Source organism: Colletes latitarsis, unplaced genomic scaffold (genome assembly GCF_051014445.1).
Source record: "Colletes latitarsis isolate SP2378_abdomen unplaced genomic scaffold, iyColLati1 scaffold0047, whole genome shotgun sequence".
Taxonomy (NCBI): domain Eukaryota; kingdom Metazoa; phylum Arthropoda; class Insecta; order Hymenoptera; family Colletidae; genus Colletes; species Colletes latitarsis.
In genome coordinates this window covers 5,001-20,000 of record NW_027488397.1, presented here as the reverse complement: position 1 = coordinate 20,000, position 15,000 = coordinate 5,001, and positions in this window count along the sequence as shown.

Sequence of the window (15,000 nt, the reverse complement as noted above, 5' to 3'; positions counted from 1 at the left end):
AGACTAAGCATTCATGCTGGACAAAAACGAGAAAGCGCGTATGTGCTGGTCGAGAAAGCACGTATTCGGCGCCGTACTGTTATGTCGAGGTCAGACACCTGTATTTCATTCTTTGCTCACTTTCCAGAGTACGAACCGTAGTTCCATACAATTTTTGCCTTTTAAGCTACGCTCCGTAGAGTGTAGTGCCAGTTTATGGTTTTCACAAAATTTTCAATCGCTCGGACTGAAGAGTTGATGCTCGGATAGTACGAGTATACATATTTTAAACGTATACAAGTCACCAACGTCACTCGAGACGCTTATACCACTTCAAGAGCCATTCGGTCAAAGACACCGACTCGTGGCAATGCAGTGTGGAGAAAGTCTGGAACGAGCACGATACAGAACAGTCAGGATGAAATCCCGAGGAGCGACGACTGCTTCTCAACCGAGGTCGAAGAATAGCCGTACGCTCGACGCTGCCCCGACCGACTCGACCGGACCGTCGCTTCTCTTATAGGTACCGAGGCGCCCGCCGGAACGCCGGCGACGCACGGGCTTACGCACGGCCGCTTATGGGGGGAACCGCGCGACCCAACCGCCCGCCCGAACGGCCTGTTATAACTTAGAGCGAAAACCAACACCTGTAATTTCCTTAATAATTGAGCTAGGGCAAAAAAAAAAAACGCTATCTTGTAGGAAAAAAGCAGGGGAACACGATGCCGTCGTTAAAAATATAGATTGCCGTGCTCGTTTTCGAGAAAAAAATGAAAAAATGGTCAAAATCGTCGCAGAACAAAAACTCGACACGCTATCTTGTAGGCAAAAATTAGACGAATTCAAAACCGTAGTTAAAAATATCGGTCGTCGCGCTAGTTTTCGAGAAAAAAACAAAAACGTTCAAAAAATTCGAGATAAAAAAAAAAAAACCAGCCTACCAGATAGAAAAAATTACACTGAACAAATATCATATAGGTCAAAATATGTGTTAGCGTACTAGTTTTCGAGATATAGACGAAAAACCGTCGCCGCCGATCGGTACGTCGGTCGATGCGAAAGCACCGCGCGACCGAGCGCCCGCCTAAAAGACCAGTTCGAACATACCGAAAAATCAAGAAACCGTAACTTCCTTAATAATTGAGCTAGGACAAAAAATCGACACGCTATCTTGCAGGAAAAAATCCGGGGAACACGATGGCGTCGTCAAAAGTGCAGGTCGTCGAGCTCGTTTTCGAGAAAAAAAAAAAAAAATTCTCAAAATTCGACAAAAAAATAAAACGATCAGTGGACCGTGTAGAGAATATAAAACTGCATAAGAATCGTATAGACGAAAATTGGCGTTCACGTGCTCGTTTTTGTGGAAAAAATTAAAAAAGCTCTCAAACTTCGAGATAAAAAAAAAAAAAACCATCTACCAGGTAGCCAACGGTAAACGGTACAAGTATCGTACGGGCGAAAATGAGCGTTACCGTGCTCGTTTTCGAGTTATTGACGAAAAACAGCCTGGAGCGATCGCTCCGGCGGTCGACGCGCGAAAGTTTCTAAGTCCGCTCTGCTCCGAAACACCGCTCCGGCGTCAAAAATCGTCGTAGGACAAAAAATAGACACGCTATCTTGCAGGAAAAAATCCGGGGAACACGATGGCGTCGTCAAAAGTGCAGGTCGTCGAGCTAGTTTTCGAGAAAAAAAAAAAAAAATTCTCAAAACTCGACAAAAAAATAAAACGATCAGTGGACCGTGTAGAGAATCTAAAACTGCATAAGAATCGTATAGACCAAAATTGGCGTTCACGTGCTCGTTTTTGAGAAAAAAGTTAAAAAAGCTCTCAAAATTCGAGATAAAAAAAAAACAAACCATCTGCCAGGTAGCCAACGGTAAACGGTACAAGTATCGTACGGGCGAAAACGAGCGTTACCGTGCTCGTTTTCGAGTTATTGACGAAAAACAGCCTGGAGCGATCGGTCCGGCGGTCGACGCGCGAAAGTTTCTAAGTCCGCTCTGCTCCGAATCATCGCTCCGGCGTCAAAAATCGTCGTAGGACAAAAAATCGCCACCCTATCTTGCAGGAAAAAATCCGGGGAACACGATGGCGTCGTCAAAAGTGCAGGTCGTCGAGCTCGTTTTCGAAAAAAAAAAAAAAAATTCTCAAAATTCGACAAAAAAATAAAACGAACAGTGGACCGTGTAGAGAATATAAAACTGCATAAGAATCGTATAGACGAAAATTGGCGTTCACGTGCTCGTTTTTGTGGAAAAAATTAAAAAAGCTCTCAAACTTCGAGATAAAAAAAAAAAGAACCATCTACCAGGTAGCCAACGGTAAACGGTACAAGTATCGTACGGGCGAAAATGAGCGTTACCGTGCTCGTTTTCGAGTTATTGACGAAAAACAGCCTGGAGCGATCGCTCCGGCGGTCGACGCGCTAAAGTTTCTAAGTCCGCTCTGCTCCGAACCACCGCTCCGGCGTCAAAAATCGTCGTAGGACAAAAAATAGACACGCTATCTTGCAGGAAAAAATCCGGGGAACACGATGGCGTCGTCAAAAGTGCAGGTCGTCGAGCTCGTTTTCGAGAAAAAAAAAAAAAAATTCTCAAAATTCGACAAAAAAATAAAACGATCAGTGGACCGTGTAGACAATATAAAACTGCATAAGAATCGTATAGACGAAAATTGGCGTTCACGTGCTCGTTTTTGTGGAAAAAATTAAAAAAGCTCTCAAACTTCGAGATAAAAAAAAAAAAAACCGTCTACCAGGTAGCCAACGGTAAACGGTACAAGTATCGTACGGGCGAAAATGAGCGTTACCGTGCTCGTTTTCGAGTTATTGACGAAAAACAGCCTGGAGCGATCGCTCCGGCGGTCGACGCGCGAAAGTTTCTAAGTCCGCTCTGCTCCGAAACACCGCTCCGGCGTCAAAAATCGTCGTAGGACAAAAAATAGACACGCTATCTTGCAGGAAAAAATCCGGGGAACACGATGGCGTCGTCAAAAGTGCAGGTCGTCGAGCTAGTTTTCGAGAAAAAAAAAAAAAAATTCTCAAAACTCGACAAAAAAATAAAACGATCAGTGGACCGTGTAGAGAATCTAAAACTGCATAAGAATCGTATAGACCAAAATTGGCGTTCACGTGCTCGTTTTTGAGAAAAAAGTTAAAAAAGCTCTCAAAATTCGAGATAAAAAAAAAACAAACCATCTGCCAGGTAGCCAACGGTAAACGGTACAAGTATCGTACGGGCGAAAACGAGCGTTACCGTGCTCGTTTTCGAGTTATTGACGAAAAACAGCCTGGAGCGATCGGTCCGGCGGTCGACGCGCGAAAGTTTCTAAGTCCGCTCTGCTCCGAATCATCGCTCCGGCGTCAAAAATCGTCGTAGGACAAAAAATCGCCACCCTATCTTGCAGGAAAAAATCCGGGGAACACGATGGCGTCGTCAAAAGTGCAGGTCGTCGAGCTCGTTTTCGAAAAAAAAAAAAAAAATTCTCAAAATTCGACAAAAAAATAAAACGAACAGTGGACCGTGTAGAGAATATAAAACTGCATAAGAATCGTATAGACGAAAATTGGCGTTCACGTGCTCGTTTTTGTGGAAAAAATTAAAAAAGCTCTCAAACTTCGAGATAAAAAAAAAAAGAACCATCTACCAGGTAGCCAACGGTAAACGGTACAAGTATCGTACGGGCGAAAATGAGCGTTACCGTGCTCGTTTTCGAGTTATTGACGAAAAACAGCCTGGAGCGATCGCTCCGGCGGTCGACGCGCTAAAGTTTCTAAGTCCGCTCTGCTCCGAAACACCGCTCCGGCGTCAAAAATCGTCGTAGGACAAAAAATAGACACGCTATCTTGCAGGAAAAAATCCGGGGAACACGATGGCGTCGTCAAAAGTGCAGGTCGTCGAGCTCGTTTTCGAGAAAAAAAAAAAAAAATTCTCAAAATTCGACAAAAAAATAAAACGATCAGTGGACCGTGTAGACAATATAAAACTGCATAAGAATCGTATAGACGAAAATTGGCGTTCACGTGCTCGTTTTTGTGGAAAAAATTAAAAAAGCTCTCAAACTTCGAGATAAAAAAAAAAAAAACCGTCTACCAGGTAGCCAACGGTAAACGGTACAAGTATCGTACGGGCGAAAATGAGCGTTACCGTGCTCGTTTTCGAGTTATTGACGAAAAACAGCCTGGAGCGATCGCTCCGGCGGTCGACGCGCGAAAGTTTCTAAGTCCGCTCTGCTCCGAAACACCGCTCCGGCGTCAAAAATCGTCGTAGGACAAAAAATAGACACGCTATCTTGCAGGAAAAAATCCGGGGAACACGATGGCGTCGTCAAAAGTGCAGGTCGTCGAGCTAGTTTTCGAGAAAAAAAAAAAAAAATTCTCAAAACTCGACAAAAAAATAAAACGATCAGTGGACCGTGTAGAGAATCTAAAACTGCATAAGAATCGTATAGACCAAAATTGGCGTTCACGTGCTCGTTTTTGAGAAAAAAGTTAAAAAAGCTCTCAAAATTCGAGATAAAAAAAAAACAAACCATCTGCCAGGTAGCCAACGGTAAACGGTACAAGTATCGTACGGGCGAAAACGAGCGTTACCGTGCTCGTTTTCGAGTTATTGACGAAAAACAGCCTGGAGCGATCGGTCCGGCGGTCGACGCGCGAAAGTTTCTAAGTCCGCTCTGCTCCGAATCATCGCTCCGGCGTCAAAAATCGTCGTAGGACAAAAAATCGCCACCCTATCTTGCAGGAAAAAATCCGGGGAACACGATGGCGTCGTCAAAAGTGCAGGTCGTCGAGCTCGTTTTCGAAAAAAAAAAAAAAAATTCTCAAAATTCGACAAAAAAATAAAACGAACAGTGGACCGTGTAGAGAATATAAAACTGCATAAGAATCGTATAGACGAAAATTGGCGTTCACGTGCTCGTTTTTGTGGAAAAAATTAAAAAAGCTCTCAAACTTCGAGATAAAAAAAAAAAGAACCATCTACCAGGTAGCCAACGGTAAACGGTACAAGTATCGTACGGGCGAAAATGAGCGTTACCGTGCTCGTTTTCGAGTTATTGACGAAAAACAGCCTGGAGCGATCGCTCCGGCGGTCGACGCGCTAAAGTTTCTAAGTCCGCTCTGCTCCGAAACACCGCTCCGGCGTCAAAAATCGTCGTAGGACAAAAAATAGACACGCTATCTTGCAGGAAAAAATCCGGGGAACACGATGGCGTCGTCAAAAGTGCAGGTCGTCGAGCTCGTTTTCGAGAAAAAAAAAAAAAAATTCTCAAAATTCGACAAAAAAATAAAACGATCAGTGGACCGTGTAGACAATATAAAACTGCATAAGAATCGTATAGACGAAAATTGGCGTTCACGTGCTCGTTTTTGTGGAAAAAATTAAAAAAGCTCTCAAACTTCGAGATAAAAAAAAAAAAAACCGTCTACCAGGTAGCCAACGGTAAACGGTACAAGTATCGTACGGGCGAAAACGAGCGTTACCGTGCTCGTTTTCGAGTTATTGACGAAAAACAGCCTGGAGCGATCGGTCCGGCGGTCGACGCGCGAAAGTTTCTAAGTCCGCTCTGCTCCGAATCATCGCTCCGGCGTCAAAAATCGTCGTAGGACAAAAAATCGCCACCCTATCTTGCAGGAAAAAATCCGGGGAACACGATGGCGTCGTCAAAAGTGCAGGTCGTCGAGCTCGTTTTCGAGAAAAAAAAAAAAAAATTCTCAAAATTCGACAAAAAAATAAAACGATCACTGGACCGTGTAGAGAATATAAAACTGCATAAGAATCGTATAGACGAAAATTGGCGTTCACGTGCTCGTTTTTGTTGAAAAAATTAAAAAAGCTCTCAAACTTCGAGATAAAAAAAAAAAAAACCATCTACCAGGTAGCCAACGGTAAACGGTACAAGTATCGTACGGGCGAAAATGAGCGTTACCGTGCTCGTTTTCGAGTTATTGACGAAAAACAGCCTGGAGCGATCGCTCCGGCGGTCGACGCGCGAAAGTTTCTAAGTCCGCTCTGCTCCGAAACACCGCTCCGGCGTCAAAAATCGTCGTAGGACAAAAAATCGCCACCCTATCTTGCAGGAAAAAATCCGGGGAACACGATGGCGTCGTCAAAAGTGCAGGTCGTCGAGCTCGTTTTCGAGAAAAAAAAAAAAAAATTCTCAAAATTCGACAAAAAAATAAAACGATCATTGGACCGTGTAGAGAATCTAAAACTGCATAAGAATCGTACAGACGAAAATTGGCGTTCACGTGCTCGTTTTTGTGGAAAAAATTAAAAAAGCTCTCAAACTTCGAGATAAAAAAAAAAAAAACCATCTACCAGGTAGCCAACGGTAAACGGTACAAGTATCGTACGGGCGAAAACGAGCGTTACCGTGCTCGTTTTCGAGTTATTGACGAAAAACAGCCTGGAGCGATCGGTCCGGCGGTCGACGCGCGAAAGTTTCTAAGTCCGCTCTGCTCCGAATCATCGCTCCGGCGTCAAAAATCGTCGTAGGACAAAAAATAGACACGCTATCTTGCAGGAAAAAATCCGGGGAACACGATGGCGTCGTCAAAAGTGCAGGTCGTCGAGCTCGTTTTCGAGAAAAAAAAAAAAAAATTCTCAAAATTCGACAAAAAAATAAAACGATCAGTGGACCGTGTAGAGAATATAAAACTGCATAAGAATCGTATAGACGAAAATTGGCGTTCACGTGCTCGTTTTTGTGGAAAAAATTAAAAAAGCTCTCAAACTTCGAGATAAAAAAAAAAAAAACCATCTACCAGGTAGCCAACGGTAAACGGTACAAGTATCGTACGGGCGAAAATGAGCGTTACCGTGCTCGTTTTCGAGTTATTGACGAAAAACAGCCTGGAGCGATCGCTCCGGCGGTCGACGCGCGAAAGTTTTCAAGTCCGCTCTGCTCCGAAACACCGCTCCGGCGTCAAAAATCGTCGTAGGACAAAAAATAGACACGCTATCTTGCAGGAAAATATCCGGGGAACACGATGGCGTCGTCAAAAGTGCAGGTCGTCGAGCTCGTTTTCGAGAAAAAAAAAAAAAAATTCTCAAAATTCGACAAAAAAATAAAACGATCATTGGACCGTGTAGAGAATCTAAAACTGCATAAGAATCGTATAGACCAAAATTGGCCTTAACGTGCTGGTTTTCGAGTTATTGACGATAAGCCGGTATATATATGTCCGAGATAAAAAAAAAGATAGGGACAGTGGGAATCTCCTATACTATCACGGGCGTGTATTCTCCTACTAGTTTGATGGTTGTTGTTGCATAAACCAGCGACTGTTTGGCCCGCCGTTTAACCGCGCGGTTTAAAATTGCAACACAATGTTGGTGTCGCTCCGGGGTGAAAAAATGGAAAAACGACATACTTTACGCATAGGGGCGGCTGATCTTAACATATTTTGTCATGTCACCACCCCAGTGACTCTAAGACGGATTTTGCCGTCGCACGTTTTTTTATTAAAAAGTTATTAGTATATAAAAGATTTCGTTAAGCAAAAAGACACGAATATGGGAGTAGGACAAAAAATCGCCAGCCTATCTTGCAGGAAAAAATCCGGGGAACACGATGGCGTCGTCAAAAGTGCAGGTCGTCGAGCTAGTTTTCGAGAAAAAAAAAAAAAAATTCTCAAAACTCGACAAAAAAATAAAACGATCAGTGGACCGTGTAGAGAATCTAAAACTGCATAAGAATCGTATAGACCAAAATTGGCGTTCACGTGCTCGTTTTTGAGAAAAAAGTTAAAAAAGCTCTCAAAATTCGAGATAAAAAAAAAACAAACCATCTGCCAGGTAGCCAACGGTAAACGGTACAAGTATCGTACGGGCGAAAACGAGCGTTACCGTGCTCGTTTTCGAGTTATTGACGAAAAACAGCCTGGAGCGATCGGTCCGGCGGTCGACGCGCGAAAGTTTCTAAGTCCGCTCTGCTCCGAATCATCGCTCCGGCGTCAAAAATCGTCGTAGGACAAAAAATCGCCACCCTATCTTGCAGGAAAAAATCCGGGGAACACGATGGCGTCGTCAAAAGTGCAGGTCGTCGAGCTCGTTTTCGAGAAAAAAAAAAAAAAATTCTCAAAATTCGACAAAAAAATAAAACGAACAGTGGACCGTGTAGAGAATATAAAACTGCATAAGAATCGTATAGACGAAAATTGGCGTTCACGTGCTCGTTTTTGTGGAAAAAATTAAAAAAGCTCTCAAACTTCGAGATAAAAAAAAAAAGAACCATCTACCAGGTAGCCAACGGTAAACGGTACAAGTATCGTACGGGCGAAAATGAGCGTTACCGTGCTCGTTTTCGAGTTATTGACGAAAAACAGCCTGGAGCGATCGCTCCGGCGGTCGACGCGCTAAAGTTTCTAAGTCCGCTCTGCTCCGAAACACCGCTCCGGCGTCAAAAATCGTCGTAGGACAAAAAATAGACACGCTATCTTGCAGGAAAAAATCCGGGGAACACGATGGCGTCGTCAAAAGTGCAGGTCGTCGAGCTCGTTTTCGAGAAAAAAAAAAAAAAATTCTCAAAATTCGACAAAAAAATAAAACGATCAGTGGACCGTGTAGACAATATAAAACTGCATAAGAATCGTATAGACGAAAATTGGCGTTCACGTGCTCGTTTTTGTGGAAAAAATTAAAAAAGCTCTCAAACTTCGAGATAAAAAAAAAAAAAACCGTCTACCAGGTAGCCAACGGTAAACGGTACAAGTATCGTACGGGCGAAAACGAGCGTTACCGTGCTCGTTTTCGAGTTATTGACGAAAAACAGCCTGGAGCGATCGGTCCGGCGGTCGACGCGCGAAAGTTTCTAAGTCCGCTCTGCTCCGAATCATCGCTCCGGCGTCAAAAATCGTCGTAGGACAAAAAATCGCCACCCTATCTTGCAGGAAAAAATCCGGGGAACACGATGGCGTCGTCAAAAGTGCAGGTCGTCGAGCTCGTTTTCGAGAAAAAAAAAAAAAAATTCTCAAAATTCGACAAAAAAATAAAACGATCAGTGGACCGTGTAGAGAATATAAAACTGCATAAGAATCGTATAGACGAAAATTGGCGTTCACGTGCTCGTTTTTGTTGAAAAAATTAAAAAAGCTCTCAAACTTCGAGATAAAAAAAAAAAAAACCATCTACCAGGTAGCCAACGGTAAACGGTACAAGTATCGTACGGGCGAAAATGAGCGTTACCGTGCTCGTTTTCGAGTTATTGACGAAAAACAGCCTGGAGCGATCGCTCCGGCGGTCGACGCGCGAAAGTTTCTAAGTCCGCTCTGCTCCGAATCATCGCTCCGGCGTCAAAAATCGTCGTAGGACAAAAAATAGACACGCTATCTTGCAGGAAAAAATCCGGGGAACACGATGGCGTCGTCAAAAGTGCAGGTCGTCGAGCTCGTTTTCGAGAAAAAAAAAAAAAAAATTCTGAAAATTCGACAAAAAAATAAAACGATCAGTGGACCGTGTAGAGAATATAAAACTGCATAAGAATCGTATAGACGAAAATTGGCGTTCACGTGCTCGTTTTTGTGGAAAAAATTAAAAAAGCTCTCAAACTTCGAGATAAAAAAAAAAAAAACCATCTACCAGGTAGCCAACGGTAAACGGTACAAGTATCATACGGGCGAAAATGAGCGTTACCGTGCTCGTTTTCGAGTTATTGACGAAAAACAGCCTGGAGCGATCGCTCCGGCGGTCGACGCGCGAAAGTTTCTAAGTCCGCTCTGCTCCGAAACACCGCTCCGGCGTCAAAAATCGTCGTAGGACAAAAAATAGACACGCTATCTTGCAGGAAAAAATCCGGGGAACACGATGGCGTCGTCAAAAGTGCAGGTCGTCGAGCTCGTTTTCGAGAAAAAAAAAAAAAAATTCTCAAAATTCGACAAAAAAATAAAACGATCACTGGACCGTGTAGAGAATATAAAACTGCATAAGAATCGTATAGACGAAAATTGGCGTTCACGTGCTCGTTTTTGAGAAAAAAGTTAAAAAAGCTCTCAAAATTCGAGATAAAAAAAAAACAAACCATCTGCCAGGTAGCCAACGGTAAACGGTACAAGTATCGTACGGGCGAAAACGAGCGTTACCGTGCTCGTTTTCGAGTTATTGACGAAAAACAGCCTGGAGCGATCGGTCCGGCGGTCGACGCGCGAAAGTTTCTAAGTCCGCTCTGCTCCGAATCATCGCTCCGGCGTCAAAAATCGTCGTAGGACAAAAAATCGCCACCCTATCTTGCAGGAAAAAATCCGGGGAACACGATGGCGTCGTCAAAAGTGCAGGTCGTCGAGCTCGTTTTCGAGAAAAAAAAAAAAAAATTCTCAAAATTCGACAAAAAAATAAAACGATCATTGGACCGTGTAGAGAATCTAAAACTGCATAAGAATCGTATAGACCAAAATTGGCCTTAACGTGCTGGTTTTCGAGTTATTGACGATAAGCCGGTATATATATGTCCGAGATAAAAAAAAAGATAGGGACAGTGGGAATCTCCTATACTATCACGGGCGTGTATTCTCCTACTAGTTTGATGGTTGCTGTTGCATAAACCACCGACTGTTTGGCCCGCCGTTTAACCGCGCAGTTTAAAATTGCAACACAATGTTGGTGTCGCTCCGGATCGAAAAAATGGAAAAACGACATACTTTACGCATAGGGGCGGCTGATCTTAACATATTTTGTCAATGTCATCTTCCCAGTGACCCTAGGAAGGAGTTTGCCGTTGCACGTTTTCCTATTAAAAAGTAATTAGTGTACAAAAATTTTCGTGAAGCAAAAAACAAGAATGTGAAAGTACGTTCCATGAGCATTACGGTGAATAAAACAGAAATTAAAAATTCCCGAGGGGTTGAACAGCATCATATTGAATTCGTTTTGCTGACTGGGGTCTGCGCCCCCCAGACCCCCGCTACACTAGCCCAGACCAAACCCACTTTGTAATAGTGGTATCATATTAAATTGAACAGCATCGTACTTAATTCGTTTTGCTGAATGGGGGGCTGCGCCCCCCAAACCCCCGCTACACTAGCCCAGACCTAACCCATTTTGTAATAGCGGTATCAAATTAAATTGAACAGCATCGTACTAAATTCGTTTTGCTGACTGGGGGGCTGCGCCCCCCAGACCCCCGCAACACTAGCCCGGACCTAACCCACTTTGTAATAGCGGTATCATATTAAATTGAACAGCATCGTACTAAATTCGTTTTGCTGAATGGGGGGCTGCGCCCCCCAAACCCCCGCTACACTAGCCCAGACCTAACCCATTTTGTAATAGCGGTATCAAATTAAATTGAACAGCATCATATTGAATTCGTTTTGCTGACTGGGGTCTGCGCCCCCCAGACCCCCGCTACAATAGCCCAGACCTAACCCACTTTGTAATAGTGGTATCATATTAAATTGAACAGCATCGTACTTAATTCGTTTTGCTGAATGGGGGGCTGCGCCCCCCAAACCCCCGCTACACTAGCCCAGACCTAACCCATTTTGTAATAGCGGTATCAAATTAAATTGAACAGCATCGTACTAAATTCGTTTTGCTGACAGGGGTCTGCGCCCCCCAGACCCCCGCTACACTAGCCCAGACCTAACCCCCTTTGTAATAGCGGTATCATATTAAATTGAACAGCATCATATTGAATTCGTTTTGCTGACTGGGGTCTGCGCGCCCCAGACCCCCGCAACACTAGCCCGGACCTAACCCACTTTGTAATAGCGGTATCACATTAAATTGAACAGCATCGTACTAAATTCGTTTTGCTGAATGGGGGGCTGCGCCCCCCAAACCCCCGCTACACTAGCCCAGACCTAACCCATTTTGTAATAGCGGTATCAAACTAAATTGAACAGCATCATATTGAATTCGTTTTGCCGACTGGGGTCTGCGCCCCCCAGACCCCCGCTACAATAGCCCAGACCTAACCCACTTTGTAATAGTGGTATCATATTAAATTGAACAGCATCGTACTTAATTCGTTTTGCTGAATGGGGGGCTGCGCCCCCCAAACCCCCGCTACACTAGCCCAGACCTAACCCATTTTGTAATAGCGGTATCAAATTAAATTGAACAGCATCGTACTAAATTCGTTTTGCTGACAGGGGTCTGCGCCCCCCAGACCCCCGCTACACTAGCCCAGACCTAACCCCCTTTGTAATAGCGGTATCATATTAAATTGAACAGCATCATGTTGAATTCGTTTTGCTGACTGGGGTCTGCGCGCCCCAGACCCCCGCAACACTAGCCCGGACCTAACCCACTTTGTAATAGCGGTATCATATTAAATTGAACAGCATCGTACTAAATTCGTTTTGCTGAATGGGGGGCTGCGCCCCCCAAACCCCCGCTACACTAGCCCAGACCTAACCCATTTTGTAATAGCGGTATCAAATTAAATTGAACAGCATCATATTGAATTCGTTTTGCTGACTGGGGTCTGCGCCCCCCAGACCCCCGCTACACTAGCCCAGACCTAACCCACTTTGTAATAGTGGTATCATATTAAATTGAACAGCATCGTACATAATTCGTTTTGCTGAATGGGGGGCTGCGCCCCCCAAACCCCCGCTACACTAGCCCAGACCTAACCCATTTTGTAATAGCTGTATCAAATTAAATTGAACAGCATCATATTGAATTCGTTTTGCTGACAGGGGTCTGCGCCCCCCAGACCCCCGCTACACTAGCCCAGACCTAACCCACTTTGTAATAGTGGTATCATATTAAATTGAACAGCATCGTACATAATTCGTTTTGCTGAATGGGGGGCTGCGCCCCCCAAACCCCCGCTACACTAGCCCAGACCTAACCCATTTTGTAATAGCGGTATCAAATTAAATTGAACAGCATCGTACTAAATTCGTTTTGCTGACAGGGGTCTGCGCCCCCCAAACCCCCGCTACACTAGCCCAGACCTAACCCATTTTGTAATAGCGGTATCAAATTAAATTGAACAGCATCATATTGAATTCGTTTTGCTGACTGGGGTCTGCGCCCCCCAAACCCCCGCTACACCAGCCCAGACCTAACCCATTTTGTAATAGCGGTATCAAATTAAATTGAGCAGCATCATATTGAATTCGTTTTGCTGACAGGGGTCTGCGCCCCCCAGTCCCCCGCTACACTAGCCCAGACCTAACCCCCTTTGTAATAGCGGTATCATATTAAATTGAACAGCATCATATTGAATTCGTTTTGCTGACTGGGGTCTGCGCGCCCCAAACCCCCGCAACACTGGCCCAGACCTAGCCCATTTTGTAATGACTGTATTGGAACTGCGTTAGGGCTAGTTTAGAATTGGTTAGGTGAAGTAATGCGGAGAGCAGTTTCGCCTGCGTCCCGGGATGCTTGTTGGCATGAGTGGTGTCTGAATGAGTAAAGACGGATGAGACACTTGTGGGGTATGGTGAGTCAGATTCTCAAACTACCCATATATTCTTCTGAGGCATGGGTGCCTATCCAAGGATCTCCTTCGGTATCTAAAACAGAAATAAAAAAAAAAAAACAAAAAAAAAAAAAAAAAATGAATATGGACTGTGTTAGGACTGAATTGGATAAGGTCTGGGTTACGTCTCGGTTAGGTCTGAGTTAGGACTGGTTTAAGACTGGGTTAGGACTGGGTTAGGACTGGGTTAGGACTGGGTTAGGTCTGGGTTAGGTCTGGGTTATTTCTGGGTTAGGTCTGGGTTAGGTCTGGGTTAGGTCTGGGTTAGGTCTGGGTTAGGACTGGATTAGGTCTGGGTTAGGACTGGGTTAGTACTGGGTTAGGACTGGGTTAGGTCTGGGTTAGGTCTGGGTTATTTCTGGGTTAGGTCTGGGTTAGGTCTGGGTTAGGTCTGGGTTAGGGCTGGGTTAGGTCTGGGTTAGGTCTGGGTCAGGTCTGGGGTATTTCTGGGTTAGGACTGGGTTAGGTCTGGGTTAGGTCTGGGTTATTTCTGGGTTAGGTCTGGGTTAGGTCTGGGTTAGGTCTGGGTTAGGTCTGGGTTAGGTCTGGGTTAGGTCTGGGTTAGGACTGGGTTAGTACTGGGTTAGGACTGGGTTAGGTCTGGGTTAGGTCTGGGTTATTTCTGGGTTAGGTCTGGGTTAGGTCTGGGTTAGGTCTGGGTTAGGATTGGGTTAGGTCTGGTTTAGGACTGGGTTAGGTCTAGGTTAGGACTGGGTTAGGTCTGGGTTAGGTCTGGGTTAGGACTGGGTTAGGTCTGGGTTAGGACTGGGTTTAGTACTGGGTTAGGACTGGGTTAGGTCTGGGTTAGGTCTGGGTTATTTCTGGGTTAGGTCTGGGTTAGGTCTGGGTTAGGTCTGGGTTAGGGCTGGGTTAGGTCTGGGTTAGGTCTGGGTCAGGTCTGGGGTATTTCTGGGTTAGGACTGGGTTAGGTCTGGGTTAGGTCTGGGTTATTTCTGGGTTAGGTCTGGGTTAGGTCTGGGTTAGGTCTGGGTTAGGTCTGGGTTAGGTCTGGGTTAGGTCTGGGTTAGGACTGGGTTAGTACTGGGTTAGGACTGGGTTAGGTCTGGGTTAGGTCTGGGTTATTTCTGGGTTAGGTCTGGGTTAGGTCTGGGTTAGGTCTGGGTTAGGGCTGGGTTAGGACTGGGTTAGGACTGGGTTAGGTCTGGGTTAGGACTGGGTTAGGACTGGGTTAGGTCTGGGTTAGGTCTGGGTTAGGACTGGGTTAGGTCTGGGTTAGGACTGGGCTAGGACTGGGTTAGGTCTGGGTTAGGTCTGGGTTAGGTTTGGGTTAGGACTGGGTAGGTTCTGGGTTAGGACTTGGTTAGGACTAGGTTAGGACTGTGTTAGGACTGGGTTAGGTCTGGGTTAGGTCTGGGTTAGGACTGGGTTAGGTCTGGGTTAGGACTGGGTTAGGTCTGGGTTAGGTCTGGGTTCGGTCTGGGTTAGGTCTGGGTTAGGTCTGGGTTAGGACTGGGTTAGGACTGGGTTAGGTCTGGGTTAGGACTGGGTTAGGACTGGGTTAGGTCTGGGTTAGGACTGGGTTAGGACTGGGTTAGGTCTGGGTTAGGACTGGGTTAGGACTGGGT